Source organism: Microcaecilia unicolor, chromosome 9, assembly GCF_901765095.1.
Source record: "Microcaecilia unicolor chromosome 9, aMicUni1.1, whole genome shotgun sequence".
Lineage (NCBI taxonomy): Eukaryota > Metazoa > Chordata > Amphibia > Gymnophiona > Siphonopidae > Microcaecilia > Microcaecilia unicolor.
In genome coordinates, this window is record NC_044039.1 from 60,753,831 (window position 1) to 60,779,522 (window position 25,692).

A 25,692-nucleotide genomic window follows, 5' to 3' on the forward strand; every position below is an offset into this window, starting at 1 on the left:
GAAGTCATGGACTGTGCCTACATTTAGTTGCAGGAGTGACCACTAGGCATATTAAGTTTATAGAATATGCTTAGACGTATTTGAAGAAAAGACTAGACGAAGTTCATATTTAATATAAAAATTTTACTCTGATTACCATCAATTGGGGTAGTCAGGAAGCATTTCTTGATAAGCAATATACAAGCCAGAATGAATGATCAAAACAAAGCAATGTAAAGCAAAGAAATCAGGATGCTATATACAGACAAAGAAAAAATTCAAAATGCTTACTTATTTCTTTGTTCCACTCTCCTTATAATCTTCTCCTGATATCACGTGCTTGCAGGCTGTACCATACCATAAATCCTACAGCAGAACATATGCTGCATCTGGTTCCCATTATCCCACAGACTTTCTGGAGCCTGCCTTTGGCTGATGTGGGCCTCATGTCTCAGGAGATTTAGTTTAGTGTTGAAACAGCTTGTTCTGCATGATCTTTGAAGCTTTCCACTTCTATCTTTCATGCTTTTATTCAACAAATCTTTCATACTTTTGTTCAACATATTGCACTCCTGTCCTTGCTCCGAGACAGGAGTGTCCTTCTGAAGGTCTCCTGGAGGGTGGATCCTTGAGTAATCTATCCCCCCCCCCCCCCCCCGGCAGAACCCCAGGCAAGAAAAACTCTGGCTACCAAATAAGTATTAGACTTAATAGATGTTTATTCAAAGAAGCCAATAAATAATTATTGAAATATTAACAAATGAAATCCCAATATGTAGCAAATAAAAACAGAGTTTTCCCTGAGAGCTATCAATATGGCCACCTGCTAGGGTAGACACACTGAGGCTCCCCATCCTCAGTTGTTTCCTCTTATATACCTTGTCTTCCTTTCCAGAACATTCTATTTCCTTTTATGGTAAATCCTGTCCCAGCACTTTTTACCAGCTTCCAATTCTTCTCACTAGTTCCCTTATTGCATGGACAGTTTAAGGCCTGTCATGTACATAAGCATAAGTTTTTATTAGATAATGGTTGACCTATTTCCCAGCTATGCATAGTCACCATGACAGTGCCCACACCCTCTTGCTTAAGCTACAATTTCACCTAAACACACTTACTTCTCCTGTTGATTGTTTATCTGGATACTGCAGGTGTCCTTAGTCATAGGAATCTCTGGCTCTTGGTTGCTGACAAGCAACTTATCACAAGTTATCATAGGCCAAATGTCAAACCACAAATTTCGACAGCCTTAGAAGGGTAGTTACCAGAAAAAAAATACATTTATAGCTGTCTTGCAATTTCAGGTCTGCTCCCAACACCTTTTTATCTTGTTTGTTTTTTCTCTGTTTGATTTCTCTGTTTGATTTTTTAAAAATCTCTATATTGAGATTTAAAAAAAAACTTGAATAATTGTATTATGCATGATACGGTTATCGTGTCTCTATCTGACCAAAGATACTTATTTAATATCCTCAGTTCTGACCTGTGATAACTGCAAATGAGTTTGATTTTCTGAATAACTAGACCTTGTAAATTAAATTTGTTCTTAGACCATCTGAGGATTATTTACTGTGGATATCTAGAAAACCAGGCCCTTGCTAATTACCTTTCCTATAGAGTAAGTGGCAAAAAGAAAATAAAACACAGGTGGCCTACAGAATTGAATAAACTGCCCACTGAATTAAGGAAGGCAAGGAATTACTTTGTTTAGAAAGAGCTGAGTGGTACTACCATTATTACATAGTAACATAATAAGTGATAGAAACATGACGGCAGATAAAGGCCATATGACCCATTCAGTCTGCCCATCCTCTGTTACCCCTAATTCTTGCTGTTCCTAAGCGATCCCACATGTTTATCCCATGCCTTTTTAAATTCTGGAACAGATGGCAGATAAAAACCTGAATGGTCCATCCAATCTGCCCAATAGTCACATTTGTTATCAGTTCAAGATATAAATCAACAATGAAAGTGATATTATTTCTCCAAGGACAAGCAGGCTGAGTGATTCTCACAAGTGGGTCAATGATCTGCGTCGACCCGGGAACCGGTATAATTAATAGTTTGTTTGTTTTTTTTCAGCCCGAATATAAGTTTTCTTTACTTTCGTCATGGGCCGCACTTAGGTCTGCTCGGTCTGGCTTCCCATTTTTGTGCTTTTATTTTTCGGCACGATCGAGTCTTTTAATTTTGCCAAAGCTGTTTTCCCTTCCATGTCATTGAAGACTCCCAGTGGCTTCAAACGTACTCGGTGCAGCCAGACCATATTGGGTACTGATACACATTCTTGGTGTATTTAATGTCTTGGGCCAAACCATAGCCCAGCAAATTGTTGTCTTAGTATGAAGAAAAGGATGCAGATTTCCTGAGAAGCTCAGAGAGAGACATTTTTTGGAGCTCGGTCCGGTCCTTCGATGTCAGCCTCGAGGGAGACATTGGGAATCGAGGTAGCGATGGCCCAGAAACACTGGGAGCAGTGAGGCATCGGGTGGGTCTCCACCTGTCTCAAGGCCTCCTGCTGTGCAGCCCCCCCGGGACTGGCCTCTGTCAGACCTGACCCCAAGGCAACGAGAGGATCCAACATACTCTTCAGCACCGAGGAGCTTCGGTGAGGTGCATTGGGCGAAGGCCAAGAAGCACCACCGCCGATCTCCTTCGACACATGGTGCTGGGAGCTCTGGAGCACCGAGGGATCTGGTCTCCGAGAAGCATCGACACCGAGGGGATCGCTCTCCCTCCATTCAAGAGGTGCCAATGCAACCGTCTCCCAGTAGCCAAGATCCTACTCCCGCACCCCAAGCACTTATGCAACCTGATCTCCAACCGGCCCCACAGCCTTTACTGGTGGTGGCTCTGAACAAGCGTATCCAGGCCTTGCTCCCAGAGCTTTTGGAGGGCTTACTGCATCGATCTGCATTGGTGTCGGGGGTTCTTGCGCCTACTGTACCTTCTGCTGAAGCCCTGTCTGGCCCACAGCCCAAGTGGCGCTGGTGTCGATTGCCACCCAGGATGGTTCTCCGATGTCGGTGGAGGAAGCTTCACCGGAGTCGAGGCAGGAACCTACTCCTCGATGCCGTTTTCGAGGCCACAGGTTCTCATTGTCGAGGTGGACCTGGTCTCGGACATCCCTGAGGGAAGTGCTGTCCAATATCGAGGAGGAACGCTCGTGGAAATCAGAGGAGGTTCCCAGATACTTCTCCAGTGAGTCCTATCGGATCCCTTCTGAGCCTTCCCCTCCACCAGAGAGCCTCTCCTTTACATCCTTTGTATGGGAAATGGTGGATGCCATTCCATTCACTGTTTACTTGCGGAACTCGGTGAGAAAGCTGTCTGACTTGGTCGACATGCTGCCTCCGGAGCAGGCCAAGACTTTTCACCAGCTGGTCAAACAGCAGAAGGCGTGTCACAATTCTTGGCCAGGTGCACTTACGACACTTTTGACGTGGCATCCAGACTCTCTGCCCAAGGTATAGCAATGTGTAGACTATCATGGCTGCGCGTTTCTGACCTGGACCATTCGGTCCAGCAGAGAATAGCAGATGCCCCTTGCCGGGGAGATAATCTTTTTGGAGAGAAAGTGGATGAACTAGTTGACCAGATCAAAAAGCACACAGATGCTATGTTTTCTTTCTCCTGCTGGATGTCTTCTGCACACGCCTCCTCATCTAGGAGGTATTTTGGTGGGTCACGAAGTGTTTCTTATACCTATTCTAGGCATAGGTATGCTCCCGCGGCTCGCCAGCTTTCTCAGGCTCAACCCCAGTGCACTTGTTCCCATTAACATCGTGTGCCCAAGGCCTCTGCTGCTCCCCAGCAGAAGCAAGGAACAAGCTTTTGACTGACTCCAGTAGAGCATAGCCACCATAAAAGTGTCTGTGCCGGGCAACTTGCCGGTTGGAGGAAGGTTAAAATTGTTTCACCAAAGGTGGCCTCTCATAACCTCCGCCTGGTGGGTTCTTCAAATAGTCCGGTTAGGATACACCCTCAATTTGATATCCAAACCTCCAAATTGCACACCGAGAGCTCACTCAATCAGCTCTCCGCCCTTCTCAAGACCCACGCGGTCAAACCCGGTCCACCAGGGGAAGAAGAGCAGGGATTCTATTCCAGGTACTTCCTTGTGTGGAAAAAGACAGGGGATGTATCCCATCCTAGACCTAAGGGCCCTGAACAAATTCCTAGTCTGAGAAAGTTCTGGATGGTTTCTCTGGGCACCCTTCCCATAATTCAGAAAAATGATTGACTAGGCTCTCTGGACTTAAAGGATGCATATATACATAAGTACATAAGTAATGCCACACTGGGAAAAGACCAAGGGTCCATCGAGCCCAGCATCCTGTCCACGACAGCGGCCAATCCAATCCAAGGGCACCTGGCAAGCTTCCCAAACGTACAAACATTCTATACATGTTATTCCTGGAATTCTGGATTTTTCCCAAGTCCATTTAATAGTGGTTTATGGACGTCCTTTAGGAAACCGTCTAACCCCTTTTTAAACTCATCCAAGCTAACCGCCTTCACCACGTTCTCTGGCAACGAATTCCAGAGTTTAATTATGCGTTGAGTGAAGAAACATTTTCTCCAATTTGTTTTATATTTACTACACTGTAGTTTCATCGCATGCCCCATAGTCCTAGTATTTTTGGAAAGCATGAATAGACGCTTCACATCCACCTGTTCCACTCCACTCGTTATTTTATATAACTCTATCATGTCTCCCCTCAGCCGTCTCTTCTCCAAGCTGAAAAGCCCTAGCCTCCTTAGTCTTTCTTCATAGGGAAGTCGTCCCATCCCCGCTATCATTTTAGTCGCCCTTCGCTGCACCTTTTCCAGTTCCACTATATCTTTCTTGAGATGCGGCGACCAGAATTGAACACAATATTCAAGGTGTGGTCGCACCATGGAGCGATATAACGGCATTATAACATCCTCACACCTGTTTTCCATACCTTTCCTAATAATACCCAACATTCTATTTGCTTTCCTAGCCGCAGCAGCCCACTAAGCAGAAGGTTTCAGTGTATTATCGACGACGACACCCAGATCCCTTTCTTGGTCCGTAACTCCTAACATGGAACCTTGCATGACGTAGCTATAATTCGGGTTCTTTTTTCCCCACATGCATCACCTTGCTCACATTAAACGTCATCTGCCATTTAGCCGCCCAGTCTCCCAATCTCGTAAGGTCCTCTTGTAATTTTTCACAATCCTGCTGTGAGTTAACAACTTTGAATAACTTGGTGTCATCAGCAAATTTAATTACCTCGCTAGTTACTCCTATCTCTAAATCATTTATTATTAACTTTTCTTTATTAATTTCAAATTAAACAAAGATAAACCTCTTTGAATAGATACATCCAATTCAAACAACAGAATTAAAAGGAAATGATCTACACATTGATCTTATATTGAAAATGGATTTTATAGTCCACTAGAATGGTATAAGGAAATCAAGGTGGTTTGAAAAACCAAAGGGAGTTGGCATAAGCAAAGTAATTAAAGGAAAACAAGCATTAGTTTCTAAATTTTTAAATTTTTTCAGGACTCAATGTTTGGGGTGGAACCTGGTGCCTCTTCATATCAAGGAAGGACCGCAATTGGTCAGGTTCGAAGAATATATATTTTTTCTCCTTGAATATCAGCATACATTTGCATGGAAATCGTAGCTGGAAGACCGCCCCTATATTGAGGGACTCTTGTCTCATATCCAAAAATTTTTTTCTTCTCTGTTGTGTCCATCGTGCAATGTCTGGAAATATAGAGACTTTACTTCCCTTGAAATCTGGATGAATATCTTTAAAATAAAGTCTCATTAAAGATTCTTTATCTTGCAAAAAAACAAAAGTAACAATTAAGGTTGCTCTAGTCTCTGTATTATCCATCGACTGCTCTCGAAAATTTGTTAAGTCCAAGACTTCAGCTGGATTAATCTGTTTAAGAGTATCCTGTTTTGGGGTGGTCTTCATTTCCAGGTAATAAATTTTTTGAAGTGGGGGTAATGATTGATCAGTATATTTGTATACCTCTTTTAAAAACTTCACAAACATGTCCTTAGGAGTGACAAATTTGGATCTTGGAAAATTTAATAGTCTTAAATTTAGGTTTCTTGACAAGTTTTCAAGGTTCTCAAGCTTCGTAAAACATTTATAAATATATTAAAAAGCAGCGGTCCTAGCACAGACCCCTGAGGAACTCCACTAACTATCCTTCTCCATTGTGAATACTGCCCATTTAACCCCACTCTCTGTTTCCTATCCTTCAACCAGTTTTTAATCCACAATAGGACATTTCCTCCTATCCCATGACCCTCCAGTTTCCTCTGTAGCCTTTCATGAGGTACCTTGTCAAACGCCTTTTGAAAATCCAGATACACAATATCAACCGGCTCCCCTTTGTCCACATGTTTGTTTACTCCTTCAAAGAATTGAAGTAAATTGGTCAGGCAAGATTTCCCCCCACAAAAGCCGTGCTGACTTGGTCTCAGTAATCCATGTCCTTGGATGTGCTCTGTAATTTTGTTTTTAATAATAGCCTCTACCATTTTCCCCGGCATCGACGTCAGACTCACCGGTCTATAATTTCCTGGATCTCCCCTGGAACCTTTTTTGAAAATTGGCGTTACATTGGCCACCCTCCAATCTTCCGTTACCACGCTCGATTTTAAGGATAAATTGCATATCACTAGCAGTAGCTCCGCAAGCTCATTTTTCAGTTCTATCAGTACTCTAGGATGAATACCATCCGGTTCAGGAGATTTGCTACTCTTCAGTTTGCTGAACTGCCCCATTATGTCCTCCAGGTTTACCGTGAAGTAAGTAAGTTTCTCCGACTCGTCTGCTTGAAATACCATTTCCAACACCGGTATCCCACCCAAAGTTTCCTCGGTGAAGACCAAAGCAAAGAATTCATTCAATCTCTCCACTACGTCTTTGTCTTCCTTGATTGCCCCTTTTACCCCTCGGTCATCCAGCGGCCCAAACGATTCTTTTGCTGGCTTCCTGCTTTTAATATACCGAAAAAAAAATTTTACTATGTTTTTTTGCCTCTAATGCTATCTTTTTTTCGTAATCCGTCTTGGCCTTCTTTATCTGCGCCTTGCATTTGCTTTGACACTCCTTATGCTTCTTCTTGTTATTTTCAGATGGTTCCTTCTTCCATTTTCTGAAGGCATTTCTTTTAGCCCTAATAGCTTCACCTCACTTTTCAACCACGCCGGCTGTCTTTTGGACTTCCATCTTTCTTTTCTAATTCGTGGAATATGTTTGGCCTGGGCCTCCAGGATGGTATTTTTGAACAGCGTTCACGCCTGTTGTACAGTTTTTACCCTCTCAGTTGCCCCCATAAGTTTTTTTTATCACCGTTCTCATTTTATCATAGTCTCCTTTTTTAAAGTTTAACGCTAACGTGTTTGACTTCCTGTGTATAGTTGCTTCAAGGTTGATATCAAAACTGATCATATTATGATCACTGTTATCAAGCGGCCCCAGTACCATAACGTCCCTCACCAGATCATGCGCTCCACTAAGGGACCAAGTCTAGAATTTTTCCTTCTCTCGTCGGCTCCTGCACCAGCTGCTCCATAAAGCTGTCCCTGATTTCATCAAGGAATTGTACCTCTCTAGCATGTCCTGATGTTACATTTACCCAGTCTATATTTGGATAATTGAAGTCACCCATTATTATCACATTGCCCATTTTGTTTGCGTCTCTGATTTCTTGTATCATTTCTGCATCTACCTGCTCATCCTGACGAGGCGGACGGTAGTACACTCTTATCACCGTCCTTTTCCCTTTTATGCATGGAATTTCAACCCACAATGATTCAAGGGTGTGATTTGTGTCCTGCTGAATTTGTAATCTATCTGAGTCAAGGCTTTCGTTAATATACAATGCTGCCCCTCCACCAGACTGGTCCACCCTATCACTATGATATACTTTGTACCCCGGTATGACAGTGTCCCACTGGTTATCCTCCTTCCATCAGGTCTCAGTAATGCCTATTATATCCAATTTTTCATTAACTGCAATATATTCCAACTCTCCCATCTTATTTCTTAGACTCCTACCATTTGCATATAGACATTTCAGAGTATGTTTGTTGTTCCTATTTGCATAATGCTTAGTACTTGACACTATTGATTGGCCATCTTTTGTCTGATCTTTAGTTGTATTTAAGGGCAACTGACCTACCACAGTCTGTTGTGCAACCTCACTATCCAGAAACCCTATCTTCAGAGGAAGGTGCTCGAGAGTCCATGTGAAAGACTATTCAGGTGCTGGAGCTACTAGGGTTCGTAATAAACTACCCCAAGGCCCTTCTCAATCCCATCCAACAATTGGAGTTCATAGAAACCCTGCTCAATATGAAGAATGTCCGAGCTTTCCTCCGAGAGGTGCATGCAGACAATCTTCTCTCCCTTGTATCCAAGGTGTCAGGTTTTCAAGGCAGAAACTAGGTTCGTGAGCCCTTGGGCTACTGCCGTGGAGCAGCAGTGGCAGGCAAAACCACCCCACACCAGAAAAGGCAGAACTCTGACTGAAACAGCTTGACTTCACCTGCACTCGACCGCAGTTCCGCAGGAGTTGAGCCCCTGGGTGCAGGCGGCCGGCAGGACTTACCGGACAGGGCAGGAACTGGATACCCACTAGGTTGAGCAGGGACTGAGGGTCAGAGGGGAAAGGAATATACATGGGCAGCAAGGCAGGAAACTGGGCTAGGACTCACAGACAGACAATACTACACAAGGCAGGAAAATGGACAAGCTAACGGACAGGAACTGAAAGCTGCAGAGCAGCCACTAAGCAAGAGACACAGACAACCAAGAACTAGACACAGAAATACAAACAAGAAACAAGACTAGGAAACAAGCAATAAACCTAAGCTAAACTACACACAGACTAACTAGAAACAGACAAGGAACTATATGAGAAACCAGACTAGGCAGAAGTGCAACAAAGCACCAACAAACCAGGGACCTTAGATGATGCAAAGGCAAACACAGAAGTTTCCAGGTGATTAATAAAGCCCATCAGCTGCTGAAGTTCAGCTGCAGGAATCACAAGGCAGCTACAGGTGCTGTTCAGGCACAAACAAGAGAAGCAAGTCTGGCAGCCCGGACGATCCGGGCCGGATTGGGCTGAAGTCTGGAACGGGTGACAATTCATAGCAGCCACCGGTTCTGGCCACCAGAGGGCGAGGTGAGCACAGACAAGGAAATGGTCACAAACGTGACACAAGGTTCGGACATTGCAGCAGGTCATAGCTTGACAGATGTTGAGATTGTTGGGCTGCATGGCTTCCACAGTGTATGTTACACCCATGGCGCGTCTTCACATGAGATCTGCTCAATGGACCCTGGTTTCCCAGTGGTATCAGGCCATGGGAAGCCTGGAAGATGTCATTCGAGTGTCCCCCAAGCTGGTATGCTCTCTTCAGTGGTGGACAATTTGGTCCAATCTCACCTTGGGTCTACCATTTTGAATTCCTCAGCCATAAAAAGTGCTGACGACGGATGCATCACTCCTATGTTGGGGAGCTCATGTGGATGGGCTTCACACTCAAGAAGCCTGGTCCATCCAGGAAGCAGGTCTTTAGATCAATCTCCTGGAGCTTCGAGCGATCTGGAATGTTCTGAAGGCTTTCAGAGATCGGCTGTCCAGCCAAATTATCTTAGTTCAAGCAGACAATTAGGTTGCAATGTATTACACCAACAAGCAGGGGGGCTCCTGATCTCACCCTTTGTGTCAGGAAGCCATCCGGATGTGGCTTTGGGCACGCCACCATGGCAATTCTCTCCAAGCCACTTATCTGGCAGAAGTAAACAACCGCCTGGCCGACAGACTGAGCAGAGTAATGCAACCTCACGAGTGGTCTTTGAACATGGGAGTAGCCAGCAAGATCTTCTGAGCGTGGGGCACCCCCTTGGTGGATATTTTTGCTACTCAACTCATCACAAGGTCCCTCAGTTATGTTCCAGGCTTCAGGCCCACGACAGACTAGCGTCAGATGCCTTCCTTCTAAATTGGGGGACAGGCCTTCTATATGCGTATCCTCCCATACTTCTAGTGGAAAAGACTTTGTTGACACTCAAGCAAGACCATGGAACCATGATCCTGATCGCACCTTACTGTCCGCGTCAGATTTGGTTCCCTCTTCTTCTGGAATTGTCCTCCAAAGAACCGTGGAGCTTGGAGTGTTTTCCAACCTTCATCACTCGGAACGAGGGGTCACTTCTACATCCCAACCTCCAGTTTCTGGCTCTTACGGCCTGGATGTTTAAAGCCTAGAATTCGCTTCCTTGGGTCTTTCGGAGGGTGTCTCCTGGGTCTTGCTGGCTTCCAGAAAAGATTCCACTAAGAGGTGTTACTCTTCTAAATGGAGGAGGTTTGCCGTCTGGTGTGACTATGTGATGATTAAGGCATTGGCCCTGTGTTTACCATACCCTTGCTGCAGACAGGTTCACACAGAAGGAGCTGCAGGAGGGGAGGAATACACATAACAGAGCCCCTGGATTGGGAAGGGACTGTTCTTTAGGCTGCAACAGTCTTAGGGGGGCACATGTTAGCTGTTAAGAGCCATTAGTGAAAGAAAGAAGCAGTGCCAGGCAGACGCCCCACTTACATCATGAATTTAACTTTAAAAAGGAAGTATCCTCTTTTCCATATGCTGCGTGAAAAGGTTATTCATAGTAACATATTAACATAGTAGATGACGGTAGAAAAAGACCTGCATGATACATCCAGTCTGCCCAAGACAAACTCATATGTGTATACCTTACCTTTAATTTGTACCTGTCCTTTTCAGGGCACAGCCCGTATAAGTCTGCCCAGCAGTATTTCCCGCCTCCCAACCACCAGTCCCGCCTCCCATCACTGGCTCTGGTACAGACCGTATAAGTCTGCCCTCTCCTATCCTAGCCTCCCAACCACCAACCCCTCTTCCCCCCACCTGCTCCGCCACCCAATTTCAGCTAAGCTTCTGAGGATCCATTCCTTATGCACAGGATTCCTTTATGCATATCCCACGCATGTTTGAACTCCGTTACCGTTTTCATCTCCACCACCTCCCGCGGGAGGGCATTCCAAGCGTCCACCACCCTCTCCGTGAAAAAATACTTCCTGACATCTTTCCTGAGTCTGCCCCCCTTCAATCTCATTTCATGTCCTCTCGTTCTACCGCCTTCCCATCTCCGGAAAAGATTTGTTTGCGGATTAATACCTTTCAAATATTTGAACGTCTGTATCATATCACCCCTGTTCCTCCTTTCCTCCAGGGTATACATGTTCAGGTCAGCAAGTCTCTCTTCATACGTCTTGGAACGCAAATCCCATACCATCCTCGTAGCTTTTCTTTGCACCGCTTCCATTTTTTTAACATCCTTCACAAGATACGGCCTCCAAAACTGAACACAATACTCCAGGTGGGGCCTCACCAACGTCTTATACAGGGGCATTAAAACCTCCTTTCTTCTGCTGGTCACTCCTCTCTCTATACAGCCTAGCAATCTTCTAGCTACGGCCACCGCCTTGTCGCACTGTTTCGTCGCCTTCAGGTCCTCAGATACTATCACCCCAAGATCCCTCTCCCCGTCCATGCCTATCAGACTCTCCCCGCCTAACACATACGTCTCCCTTGGATTTCTACTCCCTAAGTGCATCACTTTGCATTTCTTCGCATTGAATTTTAATTGCCATACGTTAGACCATTCTTCTAGCTTCTTCAGATCTTTTTTCATGTTTTCCACTCCTTCCGGGGTGCCCACTCTGTTGGAAATCTTGGTGTCATCCGCAAAAAGGCAAACTTTACCTTGTAACCCTTCGGCAATGTCACTCACAAATATATTGAACAGAATCGGCCCCAGCACCGATCCCTGAGGCACTCCACTACTCACCTTTCCCTCCTCCAAGCGAACTCCATTCACCACCACCCTCTGGCGTCTGCCCGTCAACCAGTTCCTAATCCAGTTTACCACTTCGGGTCCTATCTTCAGCCTGTCTAGTTTATTTAAGAGCCTCCTGTGGGGAACCGTGTCAAAAGCCTTGCTGAAATCTAAGTAGATTACGTCCATAGCACGTCCTTGATTTAATTCTTCTGTCACCCAGTCAAAGAATTCAATGAGATTCGTTTGGCACGATTTCCCTTTGGTGAAACCGTGTAGTCTCGGATCTTGCAACTTATTGGGTTCCAGGAAATTCACTATCCTTTCCTTCAGCATGGCTTCCATTACTTTTCCAATAACCGAAGTGAGGCTTACCGGCCTGTAGTTTCCAGCTTCTTTCCTATCACCACTTTTGTGAAGAGGTACCACCTCCGCCGTTCTCCAGTCCCTCGGAACCTCTCCCGTCTCCAAGGATTTATTAAACAAGTCTTTAAGAGGACCCGCCAGAACCTCTCTGAGCTCCCTCAGTATTCTGGGGTGGATCCCGTCCGGTCCCATGGCTTTGTCCACCTTTAGCTTTCCAAGTTGTTGATACACACTCTCTTCCGTGAACGGTGCTCTATCCACCTCATTCTCAGGTGTACTTTTGCCAGTCCCTCTCGGTCCTTTCCCAGGATTTTCTTCAGTGAAAATAGAACAAAAGTATCTATTTAGCAAATTGGCTTTTTCTTCATCATTTTCTACATAGCGCTTCGTTGTATCTTTTAGTCTCACAATTCCCTTTATAGTCTTTCTCCTTTCACTAATATACCTGAAGAAGTTTTTGTCTCCCCTCCTTACATTTCTATCCATTTGTTCTTCCGCTTGCGCCTTCGCCAGACGTACCTCTCTCTTGGCTTCTTTCCGTTTCATCCGGTATTCCTCCCCGTGTTCCTCCTCTTGAGATTTTCTATATTTCTGGAACGCTAACTCTTTAATCTTTATTTTCTCAGCCACTTGCTTTGAGAACCATATCAGTTTCCTTTTTCTCTTGCTTTTATTTACTCTCCTTACATAAAGGTCTGTGGCCCTGTTTATTACTTCTTTTAGCCTGGACCACTGTCCTTCCACTTCTTGTATGTCCTCCCAGCCCATCAGCTCCTTCCTCAGGTATTCACCCTGGGGGGAGGGGAAGTGGAAGCCCAGGCTCAGTTAGTTGCTCTAAAGAACTGGGGTGCAACCCTTGGAATCACAGGGTAGGGAAGGTCTCAGCCACTCTCTTGGGAAGACAGTTCATGCTCCGCCCAAGAGCTTCTGACTGACTCTGTCTCTGACCTCCACCCAGATGGGAGCTAGAAAGGTGCAGAGGAGCAAGCAGCCAGTAAAGGGGGACCAATGGATGGGCAGCCAGCTGAAGGACCAGAACAGGGAACTCCTGTCTCAGGGACTGCATGGGAAGGGTAACCTGAAGTAGGTTTACCCGAGGCCTAACCCAGAGTTTAGAGGTATGCTTAATCAACCCATATATCCCTTGTTTCCCTTTAGGGAGGAACCAGTATGTTATTAAGTGTGACTGGTGAGAGGGTGGAGAGAGGGAAAAAGCAAAGGGAAAAGAAAGGAGGGTCTTCCTAAACTCCTTTCATTTTTAAGTGGTTGATTTATGCCAGAAACTTGGTTAGGAAATATCAAAGAAAAGCCTCCTGTTTACATGTTTCCTGGTGGAGGAGAAAAGACTGGAGGGAGGGGCAAGGCCTCTTAAGGGGACTGCTGAAAGGATCAGGCAGTGCTGGTGTGTGCAGAGAAGTCCCTGGAGGAGAAATAGGCCAGGTCTGTGATAAGTCTCCTGTTTACATGTTTCCCAGTGGAGAAAGAAAGACTGGTGGGGGGGGGGGGGGCAGCAAGGCCTCTTGAGGGGACTGTTGAAAGGAGCAGGCAGTCCTGGTGTGTGCAGAGAAGTCCCTAGGAGAAATATGCCAGGACTCCGATCGGACAGCCTTCTGCGAGAAGGGCTCAGGACAGAAAAAACGGAGCGGGCACCGTACTCGTGGCGGAACAAAGAGACCGAACTGAGGCTGAGTCGGTTGGAGGCAGTTCGCCAACGTTAGACCGGTCACGAGCCCAGACCCTACCAACCCACAGTTGCTGGATCGCGTGACCTGGAGGCCCGACCGAACAGCCAACCAGGTAGGCAGAAACTCGTGGCGGGAGAGGAGAAGCGAGTATAGAGGGAACAGTCGAACCGTGGCTGAGTTAGCCTGAAGAAAACTTAACGGCGATAACCCGAACCCTACCAATCCGAAGACGCCTGACCCCGCGTGGCCTGGCCTCCCGAAAAGCGAGTGCCCACGTGGAATACTCAGCCGCACACTGCCTAAGAGGCATTGCCTCTGATGCCTGAATTGCTTGCCGATGCAGCGTGGATCGGAGAGGAGACTAGTTGGGAGGCACATACGCCGCATGAGACCTGGAACTGACCAGCCACAGACAACGGGACTAAATAACCTGAGAGCCCAGCATCTCCCACCTCTCCAGCACTCCATCCAAAACCTGTCAATAGCAAGAACGGGCTCCAAAACCCCAACCAGCCTTAGAGAGCAAACAAAAATTACAACAAATAGCTCAGCATTAACTCTGCTGAGCCTCAAAGAAAAGAAACAAACTAAAGAGGAGCTAATTCACCTGCTGCGTGGGACTTCTTAAACTCCTGATACAGAATTCTCAACTAAGTAAGTCTACTAAGGACCCCTAGACATACCTAACTAACAACCTGACGCCCAGAACCACTGAGCCTTTACGTCTGGATATCACACCCGATCCTCTAACTGTGAGTATTCACCAACCTCCAAATGCCAACATGAACACCGCCAAACTGCTCCTAATAATCTACTCACTATCCCTAATCCACCACATAATAACCACCCCTCTCACAGATATTAACATTACACCTACAACACACTTACTCTGCAGACAACCCAGACAAAATACACTTCACCAAAAGAATAATAACCAAAGTAATGAAAGACTCACCACACGCAGACAAAACCAACACAAAGGAAAGAAAGGACACAACAAAACCAGACCTCATGAGAACAGACAACTAATAAAAATTAACACAACTTCAAACATAACTGAACCCTACCAAACAATTCAAGCGGGCTACATAAATGCCAGATCAGTAGTCAATAAAACAATAACAATAACTGACTGGATTACGACAGACAATCTAGACCTTCTATTTATTAGTGAAACATGGATACATGATATTAAGGACCCTATCATTTTATATCTATGCCCCCCAGGATACAAAATCAGACACTGGACAAGGAAAGAAAAAAGGGGAGGAGGCATAGCTCTAATCCACAGATCCAACTTCTCCGTAACAACAACAGCCAAATCCATAACACCCCAACTTGAAATTGCCTCAGGATCAACCACACAAACTTGCGCGATCACCTAAATGCTGTCCTGTTTTACAGACCACCAGGTAACTGGCATGAATGCCAACCACATTTCATGGATTTCATATCAAGCACATGTGTATCTAACTCCAATCTACTAATAATAGGGGACATAAACCTACACCTAGAAGATTCTAACTCAACTATTGCACGTGAATGCAAGGACGTCCTCCAACTATGGGACCTTAATTGGCCAAATATGCAAATAACCCATGACAAAGGACATACACTCGACCTCATCACATATAAAATGTCCTCTGACTCAAACCTCGTACTAACAGATATAAAATGGACAGACATACCATGGTCAGACCACTACAAATTAAATATATCCTTACAATGGCGAAAAAAAGCCCCACACCAGAACCAAGAACTCTCATCCTATACCACGAGAGGCCATATTGACCCTGCAACATTCTGGCAACAAATCTATAAGAACGAATGGACAGCACATACAGACTCGAATCACTATTTCCTCGAATGGGACAACAGGTGCAGAAGTATACTAGACAACATAGCACCACTACAAACTAGACCCTCACAAAGACACAACCCAATACCATGGTTCAATGAAGAACTAAAAAAACAAAAAACACAAGTTAGGAGGCTTGAACGAGCATGGAATAAAAAGAAAAATGACCTTACACTCAACGCATGGAAACAAACACAAAGAAAATACAAATATGCAATTAGACAAACCAAAAGATCATACTACAAAACTAAAATAGGACCAGACTGCAAAGACACGCATAAACTCTTCCAACTTGTCAACAAATTACTAGATACCACACCGGTCACAACAACCAACACAGAAACTCCATCAGCAGACAACCTCGCTAAATACTTTAATGAGAAAATTATAAAGCTACGACTTACTCTACCACTCAACACCACCGATCATGTACAATTCATTAACTGTCTGGATCCAACATTTGACCAATACCCAGCAGACTGAATTTGGACAAACCGCCATAATTGCCCACGAAACTATCTCTCAAGCGATTAACATGTTCGCCAAGTCCCACTGTAAACTGGACATATGTCCCAATAACCTAATAAAATACGCCCCTCAACGGTTCATAACGGACCTCACGACGCACCTGAACCATATGTTGCAACATGGACTCTTCCCAAATGATAAAGGAAACATTCTACTAACCCAATACCTAAGGATGCAAAGAAAAAAACAAGCGACATAACCAACTACCGCCCGGTAGCATCTATCCCCCTGACAACAAAACTAACGGAAAGTATGGTTACTAAACAGCTTACCGACTACTTAAACAAATTCTCAATACTCCATGAATCCCAATCAGGATTTCGATCCAACCACAGCACTGAAACAGTACTAATCACCCTTCTAACCAAATTCAAACAAGCAATTGCAACTGGCAACAGCGTACTCCTCCTACAATTTGACACGGTAAGCCATAAAATACTATTAAACATCATAGAGTACTTCGGCATTGGAGGAAACGTTCTTAGCTGGTTCAAAGGCTTCCTAACCGCAAGAACATACCAAGTAATATCCAATCCAAAGACATCAGCACCATGGAAACCAGAATGCGGAGTACCCCAAGGATCACCGCTCTCACCGACCCTTTTCAACCTAATGATGATACCTCTGGCCAAGTCATTATCCAACCAAGGCCTAAATCCATACATCTATGCAGATGACGTCACGATCTACATCCCGTTCAAAAAAGACCTTAACGAAATTTATCACAGCTTCCAGATCATGAACACTTGGGTGGACGCATTTCAACTAAAACTAAACACGGAAAAAACACAATGCCTCATCACAACACAACACGAACAAACCCAACACTCTAAACATCCCAAAATACACACTCCCTGTCTCAGATAGCCTTAAAATACTCGGAGTCACTATTGACCGAAATCTCACACTAGAAAGTCATGGCGAAAAATACCACAAAGAGAATGTTCCAAGCAATGTGGAAACTCTGAGTAAAACCTTATTTCCCAAGGGAAATATTTCGCAACCTGGTACAATCAATGGTGTTAAGTCACCTAGATTACTGCAACTCAATATATGCCGGATGCAAAGAACAAATCATCAAGAAGCTCCAAACAGCCCAAAACACAGCAGCCAGACTCATATTTGGAAAAACAAAATACGAAAGTGCTAGACCCGTAAGAGAAACATTACACTGGCTCCTACTAAAAGAACATATCATGTTCAAAATTTGCACTCTGGTTCATAAAATCATTTACGGAGATGCCCCAGTCTACACGTCAGACCTCATAGACTTACCACCCAGGAACACTGTAAGTTCAACGCGCACATTCCTGAACCTCCACTATCCTAGCTGCAAAAACCTAAAATATAAACTAACACAAGCATCCAGTTTCCCCTACATAAGTACACAGCTCTGGAATGCCTTACCACTTGCCGTGAGAAAAATCAGTGACCTAACTAATTTTCGAAGATTACTGAAGACCAACCTGTTCAAAAAGGCATACCACAACGATACAACCTAACTACCGGCCAACGAAACTCAAGTCTGAACAAGTTAAAACCCAACCCTCTATACTAAACTACCAAAGACTGCTATACTACGAATGAACTTCAATGTATTAACACGCTATTCCCTAATTCCGAATATGAACTCTTTATAGTTGTCTGTTTAATCTACCATGCCTGCCAATCATGATCTCTAATGTAATATCACTTGTATCTCTCACTCCGGAAACGGCGATCGCCATGACGGAACAATGTACGCCATATTGAGCCTACAAATAGGTGGGAAAATGTGGGATACAAATACAACAAATAATAAGTCTCCTGTTTAGGGAGGGGGGGGGGGGGGAGGTAATATCTCTAGCCCTGAGATTGGAAGGAAGAAGAAGCCTGGAAGTAGGTACTGCATGCACGTGTGTGTATTTGTTTATAAAGCCTTATTGACATGGCCCTGTGAAGGATCATTGAAACTGCTGGGACTCTTTTTGTTTGAAGGAACTGTGGTTACTTGGACATTAAAGCTATTGGAGGATTTTTGGTTGTGCATGAACTATACTTATTTAGGCACCCCGTGGCTAACAAGGATCGTTAGCTGAATTAAGCCTAAAGTTTTATTTGATGAACTATGGGCCAAGACTGTTTTTTTCTTTAATCTTTAAAAACCCCAATCGTGACATGAATAAAGAACAGGAAAGCTGGAAAGCTCAACCCAATTCCGAGGAGGTGTTTTCTTTTGTTTGTTATTTTAAGTTGCACTAAAGTTAAGGAGACCGAAAAACTCTAGGAAGTAAATAGAGTCCAGATCTAAACACGTGATCGGCTGCTTCCAAGGAAGGAGGAGCGGGTGCTTGCTACAACAGCAAGGCTGTAGATCCCCTTTCTTGTCCTACACAGACCCTGCTTCAGTACCTGCTACACTTATCAGAGTCTGGTCTCAAGACCAAAACTGGTTTTTCTAGCCCATTATAAACCATAAAATTGTACTGCTTTGAAAATCGTACTGTTTTCTCCCTCCTGTCTCCATGCATATCTCACCTGTCCCTCACCTATCCACCCCCATCCTGTTAGACTGTCATTGGAATTCTTTGATGTTTCACTTATATATACTGACATCTACCAACATTTGCTTATTTCCAATCTAACGAAGAAGGGCAACCTTCGAAAGCTAATCAAGAAATGTATTCAATTATGTCCAATAAAAAAGATATCATCTTATTTTCTTTTCCATGTTTTATTTTGTTTTATTTCTATTGAAGACCAACTCCGTAAGGGTTCACCTTAGTGCAATCAGCGCTTATCATCAGCGTGTAGAAGGTAAGCTTATCTCTGGACAGCCTTTAGTTGTTCACTTCATGAGAGTTTGCTTTTATCAAAGCCCCCTGTCAGACCTCCACCAGTGTCATGGGATTTCAACGTCATTCTCACCCAGCTGATGAAAGCACCTTTTGAGACACAGAATTCCTGCCATCTGGAAGGTCATTTTCTTTGTGGCTGTTACTTCAGCTCAAAGGGTCAGTGAGCTTCAGGCTTCAGGCCTTCGTAGTGGATGCACCTTATACTAAGTTTCATCACAATAGAGTAGTCCTCCAAATGCACCCTAAGTTCCTAACGAAGGTGGTGTCGGAGTTCCATCTGAACCAGTCAGTTGTCTTGCCAACATTTTTTCTCCATCCTCATTGCCACCCTGGCGAAAGCAGCTTACGCACCTTGGACTGCAAGAAAGCGTTGGCCTTTTACATGGAGCGGACGAAGCCCTTCAGTCCTCCCAGTTGTTTGTTTCTTTTGACCCCAACAGGAGGGGAGTGTCCATCGGTAAACACACCATTTCCAGTTATTTTTTATTTTATTTTTATTTTATTGCATTTGTATCCCACATTTTCCCACCTATTTGCGGGCTCAGTGTGGCTTACAATACATTGTGAGTGATGGAAATACAATGTGTTACAGTACGATTATAAGTTACATTGTGAAGAGTTATGGGAAAACAGAGTCAAGTCAGACATCGTTTAGGGCGTAGAAACAATGGAATGTTACAATGCGGAAAAGATAGGGCGATAGAACAATAGCAAGAGGACATAGGGTATCACAGTTGTATCTGTGGGTGGAGATTGAAGTGTGCAGTTGGCTAGCAGATTGCATTTCCTTCGCTTATGCCCAAGCTGGGCTGACTCTGGAGGTCTATGTCACGGCTCATAATATCAGAGCCATGGCTACATCAGTGGCTCACTTAAAGTCAGCCTCCATTGAAGAGATTTGCAAAGCTGTAACATGGTCTTCAGTCCACACATTCACATCACATTATTGCCTTCAGCAGGACACCTGACGCGATAGTCGGTTTGGGCAATCAGTGTTGCAGAACCTATTTGGGATTTAGAATCCAGCTCCACCCTCCTAGGCCCATTTTGTTCTGTTCCAGACTGCACTCTCAGCTAGTTTGTATATAGTTTCAGGTTAATCTGTGTTTTGTCCTCACCATTACGAGGCCCATTTGACTGATGTTTGTTGTTTTGGGTGAGCCTTTATGCTAGGGATATCCCACTTGTGAGAATCACTCAGCCTGCTTGTCCTCGGAGAAAGCGAAGATACTCACCTGTAGCAGGTGTTCTTCGAAGACAGCAGGCTGATGAGTCTCACAATCCCGCCCACCTCCCCTTGGAGTTGTTACTCTTTCTTTTTTTCTTGCTTTTGAATTTAACTGAGGAGCGCGGTTGCGAGATGAGCGGGAAGGCACTCCGAGCATGCGCGGTGCGGTGTGGCACATGCACCAGAAGGTTCCCGGTCCAACGCAGATCATCGACCCACTTGTGAGAATCATCAGATACCTGCTACAGGTAAGTATCTTCGCTATACTTGATAATGGTCTTTCTTTAGAGTTTCTGGGGCATAGACCGCAGAAGTTTGCCCGGCTCTGTATAGGTATAGTAAGAAGAATGATGACTGAATGTCCGGTGATTTGACCTCACATTGTTATTGTTGGCAGCTGAATGATATAGGCTTTAAAATACCGAAGATTTGAGAACATGCATAGATAAGAATGTCATGTTAGTAAAGCGGATTCATAAGATTCTACTTGTGTCTATATATTGTTTTATTATTTGAATAGTATAGCCTGCCTTGAATTTGTGGAAAAAATGGAATATAAGTTCTTTATTAAATTATATTAAAATCCATCTTCATAAAATCAGCTTTGTAATGGTTACTGTACATAGCTGTGTAGTGCAATGGAAAGAACCCACCAGCCTACTCTGGTGCATTAAGTGTGGTGTTTTGCAGCTATAATCCCTTTAATGGACAGAAGTAAAACATATTGGTGCAAGTACCAAAAGACAAGAACTGCATTTATGCTTTGACATAAAGGTTTTAAATTACTTTCTTCACTCACTGTAGTGTGAAAATCTGCCTCAGTAAATGCATTAGTTCCATGTAAAAACATTTTATGTTAGAGCTCTTGCATAATAAATACATAACATTTTATGTAACATTTATTCTCCGAGGACAAGCAGGCTGATATTCTCACATGTGGGTGACGTCACGTCGGCCCCGGAGGATTTTCAGTAAAATCTGCAAAAGTCTCTTCCAGAGCGTTCCTCCGCGCGTGGTGTTCGCACTGCGCATGTGCGCGCACGATTTCCTGCCCGTCGCGCGGTCCCGCTCCTCAGTTGTTTTCTTTCCGCGTCTGAGGAGACATGGAGTTTCGCTTCACGTTTTTTCGGGTCCCCGGAGTGAAAGTTTCTTCGTCAAATTGAATTTGCTTGTTTAAAAAAAAAATGTCCTTTATTTCTTTAGTTTTCTTCATTTAAAGTTTCCTTTCTTTTTCGTTTGCGACCATTCTTAGGTCGCTCAGTGGGGTTTTTTCCCCTGTCTTTGTGTCTTTTTTTCTGATACCATCGCGTTGATTTTGCGGAGGCAATTTTTCCCGCGATGTCATCGAAGACGCCCAGCGGCTTCAAGCCTTGTGCTCGCTGCAACCGGACCATCTCTGGCACTGATCCGCACTCCTTGTGCCTTCAGTGCCTTGGGCCCGACCATCTTCAGGAAAGCTGTAAGTTGTGCCTAAAAATGAAAAAGTGCACTCAGCTTTCTTGAGAGGCCCAAAGAGAAAAGCTTTTTGGGTCCGGTACCTCGGCGTTGGTGCTGTTGACATTGGTACCGTCGACGTCGAGGGCAGCGATGGCATCGGGAGACCGGGTACAGGCTGCCAAAAGGCCGATGCACGCTGGGAGCAGTGATGCATCAAGCGGGTCTCCACCCGCCTCGGCGCCTCCTACTTTGCAGGCCCCCTGGGAGCGACCTCTCTCGGACCCGGCCCCGAGGAAGCGTGTGGATTCCACGTCTTCCTCACTGGTACCGAGGAGTCTCGATGACGGGCGTCGGGCGAAGGCCAAGAAGCACCATCATCGTTCTCCTTCTCGACATGGTACCACGAGCTCCGGGTCTTTGAGGCATTCGGCACCTGAGAAGCGTCGATGCCGAGAGGATCGCTCTCCCTCTGTTATGGAGGTATCGACGCGCAGGTCGTCTGGCAGCCCGGTACCGGCTCCCCAGCCTCTGCAGATTCTGCCTCTGAAGCCCACACCGACACCGCAGCTTTCCCCGACAGCTTCTGTAGATGAGCGTATCAAGGCTATTTTTCCTGATTTTATGGAAGCGGTACTGCACCATTTGCGTCCGGCACCGGAGGTATCGGTACCGACGGTGCCGGAGGCTCCTGTGGCACCTAGCCTGTCGGTTGTGAGGTCCCCTTCTCCGGTACCGCTTCCGGTATCAGGGTCGGTAGCCTCCTGGGTCGACTCTCCATTGCCTTCGGTGGAGGAAGCTTCACCGGAGTCTCCTGGGAAGTCGACTTCTCGACACTGTCATCGAGGTCACCGCACCTCCATGTCGAGACGGGCTCGGATATGGGCTGCTCTTTCTGAGTTGCTAGACCTATCCAATGATGGCTCATCTGATGAGGATGGGGGTCATGGAGTTTTTTCTGCCGAGGATTCTCTAGGTCTTCCTTCTGATTCAACCCCCTCACCTCAGAGACAGCTCTCCCCTCCGGAGAACTTGTCTTTTTCATCTTTTGTGCGGGAAATGTCTGAGGCCATTCCCTTCCCTGTGGAGACTGTGGATGAGCCCAGGGCCAAGATGCTCGAGGTCCTGGATTATCCATCTCCACCTAAGTCTTCTACCACAGTTCCTTTTCATGATACACTCAGGGAAGTGCTGATGAGGAACTGGCAGAAACCTCTTTCTTGTCCAACTATTCCCAAAAAGGCTGAATTCCAGTATCGGATCCACGGGGAACCCAGTTTCATCCGGCCTCAGTTGCCTCATGACTCTGCGGTGGTGGATTCCGCTCTCAGAAGAGCTAAGAGTTCTAGGAACTTTGCCTCAGCGCCCCCGGGGCGAGAACATAGAACCTTGGATTCTTTTGGGAGGAAGGCGTATAAGGCTGGCATGCTCGCTTCCAAAATTCAGTCGTACCAGCTCTTCATGAGCATTCATTTGCAGAACTCAGTGCGGCAGCTTGAGAGCTTGGTTGATGCACACCCACCGGAGCAGGCCAAGCCTTTTCGCCAAGTGGTCAGGCAGCAGAAGGCGTGTCGCAAGTTCCTGTCCAGGGGCATTTACGACATTTGCGATTGACATCCAGATTTTCTGCTATGGGTATAGTGATGCGCAGGCTCTCATGGCTGCGTGCCTCTAACCTGGAGGAACAAACTCAGCAGAAAATTGCGGATATCCCTTGCCGGGGGGGATCATGTTTTCGGTGAGAAGGTCGAAAAGTTGATTGATCATCTCTATCAGAGTGATAACGCTATGGACTCTCTCTCCCGCCGGGCGCCTTCTGCATCCACTTCCTCATCTAGGAAGTTTTTCAAAGGGAAGAGAAGTGCGCCGTACGCCTCTAGGGGCCGTAAGTACACTCCTACTTCTCGACAGCTGGTTCAGGCTCTGTCACAGCACGCTCGTTCTCGTCAACAGCGTGCACCCAAACAGGCCCCTGCAGCTCCCCAGCAAAAACCAGGGACGGGTTTTTGACTGGCTCCAGTTGAGCATAGCCACCATAAGTGTGTCCGTGCCGGACGATCTGCCTGTTGGGGGGAGGTTAAAATTTTTTCACCAAAGGTGGCCTCTCATAACCTCCGACCGGTGGGTTCTTCAAATAGTCCAGTTAGGATACACCTTAAATCTGGAAACCAAACCTCCAAATTGCCCACCGGGAGCTCAGTCCTTCAGCTCCCAACACAAGCAGGTACTTGCAGAGGAACTCTCCGCCCTTCTCAGCGCCAATGCGGTCGAGCCCGTTCCACCAGGGCAAGAAGGGTTGGGATTCTATTCCAGGTACTTCCTTGTGGAAAAGAAGACAGGGGGGATGCGTCCCATCCTAGACCTAAGGGGCTTGAACAAATATCTGGTTCGAGAAAAGTTCAGGATGCTTTCCCTGGGCACCCTTCTTCCCATGATTCAGGAAAACGATTGGCTATGCTCTCTGGACTTAAAGGATGCTTACACTCATATCTCGATACTTCCAGCTCACAGGAAGTATCTGCGGTTTCGACTGGGAATGCAGCACTTTCAGTACTGTGTGCTGCCTTTTGTCTTGGCGTCTGCACCCAGGGTCTTTACCAAGTGCCTGGCAGTTGTTGCAGCGTCTCTACGCAGACTGGGGGTGCATGTGTTCCCTTATCTGGACGATTGGCTGGTGAAGAGCACCTCCCACGACGGGGCTTTACAGTCCATGCGGATGACTATTCAAGTGCTGGAGCTACTAGGGTTTGCCATCAATTACCCAAAGTCCTATCTCAACCCAGTTCAAAAATTGGAATTCATTGGGGCTCTGCTATGCACGAAGACAGCTTGTGCCTATCTTCCCGAGCCAAGAGCAGACAACCTTCTGTCTCTAGTCTCCAAGGTTCAAGCTTCTCAGCAGATCACAGCTCGGCAGATGTTGAGACGTCTGGGCCACATGGCTTCCACAGTTCATGTAACTCCCATGGCACGTCTTCATATGAGATCGGCTCAGTGGACCCTAGCTTCCCAGTGGTTTCAAACTGCAGGGAATCTAGAGGATGTGATCCAGCTGTCCATCGACTTTCGGAATTCCCTTCAGTGGTGGACAATTCGATCCAATCTGGTTTTGGGGCGCCCATTCCAAATTCCTCAGCCTCAAAAAGTGCTGACGACGGATGCATCCCTCCTCGGGTGGGGAGCGCATGTAGATGGGCTTCACACTCAAGGAGCTTGGTCCCTTCAGGAAACGTGTCTTCAGATCAACCTCTTGGAGTTGCGAGCGATCTGGAACGCTCTAAAGGCTTTCAGAGATTGGTTATCCAACCAAATTATTCTGATTCAAACAGACAATCAGGTTGCGATGTATTACACAAACAAGCAGGAAGCTGTGCAGATGTGGCTTTGAGCTCGCCAATATGGCATGTTTCTCCAAGCCGTTTATCTTGCTGGCGTAAACAACAGTCTGGCCAACAGGTTGAGCAGGATAATGCAACCTCACGAGTGGTCACTGAGCATGGCTGTCGCAAGAAGGATCTTCCGAGCTGGGGCACCCCCTCGGTGGATCTTTTTGCCACTCAATTCAATCACAAGGTCCCTCAGTTCTGTTCCAGACTACAGCAGGCTAGCGTCGGATGCTTTTCTCCTTCATTGGGGAACAGACCTTCTGTACGCGTATCCTCCCATACCTCTGGTGGGAAAGACTTTGCCGAAACTCAAACAAGACCGCGGAACCATGATTCTGATTGCGCCTTTCTGGCTGCGTCAGATCTGGTTCCCTCTTCTTCTGGAGTTGTCCTCCGAAGAACCGTGGAGATTGGAATGTTTTCCAACCCTCATTACTCAGAACGAAGGGGCGCTTCTACATCCCAACTTCCAGTCTCTGGCTCTCATGGCCTGGATGTTGAGAGCTTAGAAT

At 45.7% G+C, this 25,692-nt stretch overlaps 1 protein-coding gene and 1 long non-coding RNA gene across 2 annotated transcripts in view; one reads left to right on the forward strand and one right to left on the reverse strand.

Annotated features, from left to right (window-relative positions):
* Positions 1-25,692, forward strand: part of TMTC1 (transmembrane O-mannosyltransferase targeting cadherins 1) — a 1,359,696-nt gene that overhangs the window by 442,972 nt on the left and 891,032 nt on the right. The window lies entirely within an intron of this gene.
* LOC115477398 lies at positions 80-15,951 on the reverse strand. Its single transcript, XR_003943322.1, has 3 exons — positions 15,941-15,951; positions 2,480-2,483; positions 80-164 (listed from the first exon to the last, which is right to left on the reverse strand). It is a non-coding gene; the product is annotated as an uncharacterized LOC115477398 (long non-coding RNA).